The following is an 8449-nucleotide window of genomic DNA, read 5'->3' as shown; positions in this document are numbered from 1 at the left end:
GGGGTTCAGGAGGCAGGAGAATATGTTTGTTCTGAGGGAAGCATCCGTCTTCTGTACAGGGACCCCTTTGGGGTGGACTCTCCTTTCTACAGGGCTACTGGGCCTGGGGGCTGCTGGGATCTGGTTCAACCTGAGGAGCAGAAGAGGAGGACAGGCCTCTGGACGTCAGAGCGGAGAGGGGCAGCAGAGCGGAGAGGAAAACCTCCATGATGACGTGGAAGTGGCTGAAGACAGCGTCTGAACTGAACACGCTTCTCTCCTGCGTCTGAACTGAACACGCTTCTCTCCTGCGTCTGAACTGAACTCGCTTCTCGCCTGTGTCTGAACTGAACACACTTCTCTCCTGTGTCTGAACTGAACACGCTTCTCTCCTGTGTCTGAACTGAACACGCTTCTCTCCTGTGTCTGAACTGAACACGCTTCTCTCCTGCGTCTGAACTGAACACGCTTCTCTCCTGTGTGTGAACTGAACACGCTTCTCTCCTGTGTCTGAACTGAACACGCTTCTCTCCTGTGTCTGAACTGAACACGCTTCTCTCCTGTGTCTGAACTGAACATGCTTCTCTCCTGTGTCTGAACTGAACACGCTTCTCTCCTGTGTTAGAACTGAACACGCTTCTCTCCTGTGTCGTCTACACCTGTTGAAGATGCAGCTCACCTTTCCATTCATGCCAACTGATGCTAACATTATATGCTAATGCTAATGTGTAACATGAGGTTGCTGATGTCATAAAAGTATTTTGTAGTTTGTGTTTTTCTGCCACTTTTTCTGGAGATTTTTTTGTAACTTTTAAGCCCATATAATAAAGGCAATTTCTACAATATAGCCAAAACGATGGTGTTGCTAATGATGTTTGTGTGTGTGTGTGTGTGTGTGTGTGTGTGTGTGTGGTGTGTGTGTTTGTGTAGGGAAGTGTGTGTGTGTTCAGTTTATGTGTGTGTGTGTATGAAGCAAAGTGTGTGTGTGCGTGTGCGTGTGCGTGTGCGTGTGTGTTTGTATGAGGTGAAAATTCACTTAAGTTATCTCAGGATTCCAGAGTTGCATATAAAGTAAATATATTTATTCAACAACAACAAGCTTGTCTGGCATAACCACATCCTTACAGGCCAGAGAGAGAGAAAGAGAGAGAGATAGAGAGAGAGAGAGAGAGAAAGAGAGATATCAGGCTCATTCCCAGACTACAGCAGATGTAAAGAGAGAAATAAAATAAAACACATCACACAAGGTTTATAAAGAAAGAAGTTAGCATTCTCTGACGCCAAAACACTTTGTCAGCAGGGAAAACCATGTAGTACGTCTCAGACGTCCAGGGTCCTCTTACTTTGCTTTTTCCTACGTAATGCAACAACAAGGCAAAAAGGAAGGACTACTAGTTGTTCTTATCAATCCTTGCTTACACACACACACACACACACAAGGTACACTTTTAAGCACATGCACAGTGCATAGAGTTAGAACCGTCAGCAGTTAAGAATCAAAGATATACAGAAATAGAACAGTCATGTTTCAGCAAACAAAGGCATATGATTAACACACATGCATACTTGATTAAAGTCAGAGTTTCGTATTTTCCTATCAGTGTGTGTGTGTAGGGTAATGTGTGTGTATTGTAGGCCTGAAATTATCAAGTTCTAAGTTAATCTAAGCATCTCCTCTTTCTGTATTAATAAGTGTGGCTCTTGGGTGCTCCAGTGTACCTTAAATGGGAAAGCAGAGGTCAGAGTTCGCTGTATTTTAGGCCTAACTGCTAGACAAAGAGGGTTTTACTTAAAATGACACTCAGCAGGAAGCCACCTGCCGCTTCCCTTTAGACGGACTGTCTCCACCTATTTTAAACAGACTCTCTCTTATTTGGAAGTAACTTTCTAAAATGTCATCTGAGAGGAGACAGTCACGTATATTTCAGGGTACTTGTTGACTATAAAATGTGCATGAAATCTGTGGCTAGTTAGATCTTGGATTCCGGGGTCCAAACTCCTGTTCGTCTGCTGTCTTGTTTGCGTGCATTAAACCAGCTCCAGTTCTCCTCAATCTTGATGGCTCTTGGCTCTTTTGATTATCGAACTCAGATCTAGTACGAAGTATTAGGCTACCAATTCTCTACATCATAGTTGGCGACCGCGAAAGGTACTGAATAAGGACAAAGAAAGCGTCAGGAGATGTGGTTTTCGCCGCCTGGCTCTCGTTCAGCTGCAAGCGCGCATTAATTGGTAAGCATGGCATACTTTTGCTAAAATATATGCAGCTGAGTGAAGTCAGAAGCGATTACGGCTATCCTGACGTAGTCCTCAGTTAAAGAATTCTAAATTAAAGAGTCTTAAGGTTGAGGAACATTGGAATACCTGGTAATAATATGTCTTATGTTTGTAGAACGTGTATGTTTGTATACTAATGTCTTGGTGAAGTTTGTTGAAGTGTATGTTTGTATACCAATGTCTTGGTGTGTACGTATTGTGTATATCGTGTCTAAAGTGAAAGTTTACGAGTGAGAGGAGTTCACAGTGCTTTCGGTTAAAAAGGTATGGTGTTATGCGCTGATAGTGAGTAGGACTCCACTTCCCAGCATGCTTAGAGTTACGCATGCGCAGTAGGAGTACAAACGCTACAGGCATATACGGTAGTAAAAACGTTGGTATAATTATATTTCTTTAGAATAAAGGTTGTGTGTGTGCAGATTGGAGAAGGTCTCTCTGCAAGAAAGAGTGTGCAGGTTGGACCAGGAGCTCCTTGCATTGTGAGAAAGTGTGTGGGCCTGAGATACGAGTGAATGATAGCCTAGTAAAAACGGATAGAAGAGGATCTCTTCGTGAATAACGTGATAATTAAAGAAAGGTGTAATTAAAGAAAGGTGGTGGCCAAAGAAAGGTGTAATTAAAGAAAGGTGGTAATTGTAAAAGAAAGGTGGTAATTGTGGGATCTCTGCGTTGACAAAGTGTGTTAAATTGTAAAAGTATTACGTGTAGGCCTATGTTGTTTAAGTTGTTGGTGAAAGTATAGCGCTATGAGTAATGCTCTCTTCATTGAAGAGTGTGGTATTTATGTTATGTAAAGTTTCAAAGAATGACGATTCGATGAAATATTGTAAGTTGAAGTATTAAGCATTTAAACTGAAAATAAGTTAAATACATCCAACACATAAGGTATAAAACAAAAGGGTGTTGGGAGATAGTATTGACACATTTCCTTAAGCAACAGACATACCGGTATAAACACCTCACGCAGTTGTTCAGTTATGAATTGTCAATGAATCATAAATGAGAAATTGTCATTGAAATGAAATTGTCATTGAATATTCCTTTAAAGGTAATTTCGTGACTAGTGGAGAAAGCAGATAAGAGACTGCATTGTGAGTATAGTGAATTCTAGAGAATTTGAGATTGTTGTTGCTATAAAGTGTAAAATATAAGTGTTAGAGGTGTTTTTAAGTTTTTGGAAGAAACATAAGCTAAAAAGAATACATTAGGAAATTGAATTTAGAGTTTAAAATTGGAAGACTTGTATGATGATAAGTAGTAGGCTACATTATAGGTTATTGTGAGTATTTTTAAATTGGCAAAAAGATTAGGTGATCGTAAGAAATTTAAATGTGGGGCAGCGAGATAACTAAATTGTTTGTTGAGAAAATTATATGTGGAAAAGACATTGTAATTAATGTTATTTGACAGAATTGTGAGTAGGGGAAAAAGGTTGGGGCCATATCATCCTGCCATACGAGTTATTTTCTGTCATCAAGGGAGAGAGACAGAGGGACAGCGCGTAGGAGAAGCAGAGAAAGGAGGGGTTAGCCCCTCCCGTACGGCTCCTTGTCACACGGAGGAAGAGGAAAAATCCTTGAGTAAGCTTTAAGCAAAGAATTATTTTTCAAAGTACAGTAATATAGTTTAAAGTATACGGTTGTAGTCAGAAAAGAGAGAGAGGAATAGTTATAATACATAGAGCTGTGGTAAAATTTGAATTCAAAGGATGGCGTGGGAAGAAATAAGTAAATTGTATGTGTTGTAAGCAAGTGAGAAACTAGGCATTAGCGCTGCATTTTGGTCTCTGGCTGATGACACAATAATAGTGGGGGAAGATTATAGTCATACTACAAAGGAAGATTTCACAAAATTGAGACAAAAGATCAGCGCACCACCAGATAAGATTAGAGATAAATTTGGAAAATGGACAGAATCTGATTGTCCTGTAAGGTAGTTTATGTGCTACGCCTCTAGGTAGGCTGGCAGGCGTGTTTATATTTTGTTCGCGCTGGGGTGTTTGTACCTCGGGGTGACCCGTACAGTTTGAGGAGCTCTAATGTCAGAGATGCGTTGAATGAATCGGTGAGTGTGTGTGTTAGATGAAGGAGATAGATGCTGTGTGGAATACAATAAATCTTGCCACCATTACGAAACCTCCTTTTCATCTCCTGTGTTAAATACTTTGAACGCCCAACCACCCGTTAACATAGATTACCAGAAAACAACGTAGAGTTTCAGTGGACCGTTGACCAACTGGAAATATCAAAGAATATGGGGTCATTAACAAATACTATGAGAAGTTTTGGGGTAAGATAGATGATATAATTGTTCTCATTAATGGATTTGTGACGGAAACAATAAAACAGGATTGCTCAAAGGCAGACATGGAGCACTTGATTAAGAAAATTGTGAAAGAAGAGACATTGATTTTAATGCTTTAAGTCCAGGAAAATAGGATTAGGACAAAAGTTATTTGATAAAATGATAAGGCAATTAAGAAGTTTGTGGAGAATGCAGGCTGGGGTGTGGGGATGTCTGAGTGTTGGAGACAGTCCAGAAAAGGGAACAAAATAAAAAAGCATTATAACTTAAAGTAAACAGTAATTGATGGGGATCTGTAAATATAACTTCTGGGTAACTTTAGTGGTGAGGTGGAAGAGGACAAATTTCCACAGCCAGATTTGTTAACACTAGTGCTCCCATTAAGGTTTAAACAGGAGTGAAAGAGACAGCACATAGTCCATTAGGGAAAGTGTTGAGATAATTCAAGAATAGAGAAAACAGAGAAGGCAGTAATTAAGAATCAGAAATAGCAGGAAAATGCTTTATAACAGAGCTGAGTAGAAATACATTCTGAGGGGAGTGTAGATAGAAAGGAAAAAAGAAAGGCCAACACATATAACCTATTGACTGTGGGGACATCAGGTTGTGGCTGGGCTGACCTCTACTACCCATATGTGCAAGAAAGTGCTCCAATACAACTCGCCTGGAAAGAGAGATGGAAAGAAAACATCTTGCTTGGATCTATGCCTAAGATCTGAATGCAAAACTAACTGGACTATGTGAGAAGGACAAAGATAGCTCAGGCTCTTGCATCTGGCCTGAGACTTCAATTCATGCCTGTGTCGCAGTCTGCTTGGCGTCTGCACAGCAATCCCCTCCCAAAGAGTTTCATGGCACATCACGCCTAGCCAATGAACAATCCAACTGGACATAGCCATCTCGACAGTGGCAGCAGCCCTCAGAGGAAAGAGGGAGAAAGGGGTGAAGGGAGGTGGCAGGTGAATAGGCCTCCGACATGACCACCCACACAGCAAGGACTTCTCTCAAGTATATGTACTATGTGGTGGGACGAGGATATGCTCAGCCATGAATTGGTGAAACCAGGGGGTCTAGTTTCCCTGTACTGGGGTGTGTAGTATTAATAAAGGCCTAGTGAATTCTACAATTCCAGTATCAATTAAAATATGAGTGGGAAGGAAGTAAGGATGCCCATATTAATTTGAAATCATACTCATATTAATTTATTAGAGAATTATGTGTTTTGCCATATGAGAATTTAAATTGAGTGTGCCCTGGATGGACTTTCTTTGACTAATCAAACACCATGCCTCACAATGGTTCTCCAAGCACTTCTTACGCCTCAAATGTAATTAAACCAAGCTGATAGAGAACTTCACTGCAGGTAACATGATGGTCCTTCAGACTTTTGTTACACCTACAGAAACACAGGTTTAGAGTAAATGATCCTTATTGATAGTGAGTATATCCATTATATGTCATATAAAGATAGGGTTAATAAGGGGTTTAAAGATGAGATGATGCTCAACACAAACACTTAAGATAGAGTTAACTAGATATGCATTTAGAATTTGAAAATTAGACATGGTAAACAGGAGAGAAATACGGAGAAAATAGAGACATGGAGAAAAGAGGAGTAAAGTATTGAAAGTTTCTCTTATCAGTATTCTTATTTATACAATGTACAGGAATCAGTGAAACTTAGAACTAGGCCATTAGGGGTATGGAGTTATATGTCTTATGTGAATGACAAGGAGGTTTGAAGGAGTTTTGGAATGGTTGGCTTGAGAGTAAGGGGGTGTCAGGTGAGAACACATATTCCAATAAGGAATCACAGTTTAGGGTGTATATGGGGAGTTTCGGTAATATGAGTGGGACTGTATGGATGTGTGTAATTCAAAGATTTGCGGGTATGCGTGTGTGTTTGTGTGATGAAGATAGGTATGTGTGGTTTTTGTTCAGCTATCGCACACTGGATAAGACATGTAGCAGTATTGAAGTTCCTGTTCTTCTGAGTGACAGGAAGGGGCGTGTCTGTGAGTCCGTGAGGAAAAATGAGAATCTTCCAAACAGTGAAGATGTGAGAGGGGAATTGTGTTAGTTTTATGTTAACACATGAAGGTATATTTGAATATATGTGGTTTTAAGTGTACAGGCTTGGCTGTAATATCTACACTAAGGGGTTTTTGTTGAGAAACAGAAATGGCATCAAGGGAAGGTATGCCACAGGTAATTGTACTTTCAGTGGGTGAGGGGCATGAGGTAGGAATGCCATGCCTGTGAAGTATTAGTTTACTAGTGATATAGCTTGGTATTGAGTAGGATTGATGTAGTATGCAGATTGTGAACATCAATGTAAGCCGTTTGGTTATTAGCCTATTATGTTACCAAGGGGGGTTAGCCATTATATATGTGATAAGCCGTGTGGGCTTTGGTTGTTTGCCACATAGGATTCAATAATTACTTTGCAGTAAACTTAGTACTAGAAAATATACTGAGAAATATGTGATGAAGCTTGATGGAATAAGACCATTGGATAAAAAAGGGGATTAACTGCGGGCATGATAAAATATGAATGTACTATGATGGCCACATGGTAACTTCATACATGTTATTAGCCCTGTTGTGTTGTACGCACGTTGAGTTTAAGTGCGTAAAGGGGGGTATATGAGAATAATTTTGAATTTGGGGTTATGGTCACCCTAATTATGGGAGGTTTGGGATTGCAATTTGTATAATGCTATGTTTGTAGCATCTTTTATCAAAGAAAAGGAGTGCGGATAAAACTTTTGGGTAATACTTTACACTAAAAGGTGTGATCGTATAGGTAGTTACGTACTACATAGATATGAAAAGGTATTGAAGATATGGAGTGATTTATATGATTGATTGAGGAATGTCTAAGGACGGGACCAAAATTAAGAGAGGGTAAGTATACTTCTTAAATATGTGATATTATTTTTGATTTTAGCATTACAGCAATGCTTTTAGTATAACAATAAGAATGTATAGGAAGCATGGACTACAAGTACTGCAAATCATCGATCATATTACACTTTTAGAGCATGTCTAGAGGGCATGTGGAAATTATGTGTACCTGTCATTTCTAATTTTTGGAGATTATATACACACAGGTGGATGCAGATGGACTGATCCAGTCAGGAGACTGGGTATAGGTGAAGCTTTTAAACAAAAAGAGCTTCCAGCCTATGGTGATATCAAGGTTCTAGTGTCTAATATTGTACTAACTTTTTGTGGAATTTCAGGACCACAAGGTGGTGGGACTACTACAATTTATTGTATCAGGGTTAGAATGGGAAGCATTCTGTTGCAGCAGCTCGACCTGGATGAGAGGCTGTGAAGGTCATGGAAATGCTGCAGTGAATGAATGTTTCTTGTCATTGCAGGAAAGAACTGTTGTATGATATACATGGGAAGTCATTCACATAAAAATAGGACACGTCATGTTGAAAAGGGTGTTGCATACACATTACGAGACCATTGTAAATTAGATGTACACAATTGGTCAGAAACTGATTTAGCGGAAATCCGTGAGTACACTGTAGAAGAATATTTCAATTACAAATGTTTTGACATGACTAATAAAGAGCATGTGGGTATTTTTGAAGGAAATTGTAATAGAACTTGGACACTGGTTACCAGTGGTCCTTTTAACACTTCAAATAAGAAATCCAAGTTATACAGGCAAGCATGGGAATTGCGAGGACTTGTTCCTATTAGATGTAAACCAGGCATGACTAACTGTACTAAAATGGATAGATTCCTAGACGGTCAAAGAACATTTATGTATGCATATCATTTCCCCATTTTCCGCAGGATGCTCCATTAGCTGATATATGGTGGGCTTGTGGAAAAGAATATGGATTAAGAAACACTCTACCTCATGATT

The sequence above is a fragment of the Sprattus sprattus genome (genome assembly GCF_963457725.1).
Source record: "Sprattus sprattus genome assembly, chromosome: 2".
Lineage (NCBI taxonomy): Eukaryota > Metazoa > Chordata > Actinopteri > Clupeiformes > Clupeidae > Sprattus > Sprattus sprattus.
The sequence above is the reverse complement of the archived record's forward strand: the minus strand, read 5'-3'. Positions refer to the sequence as shown.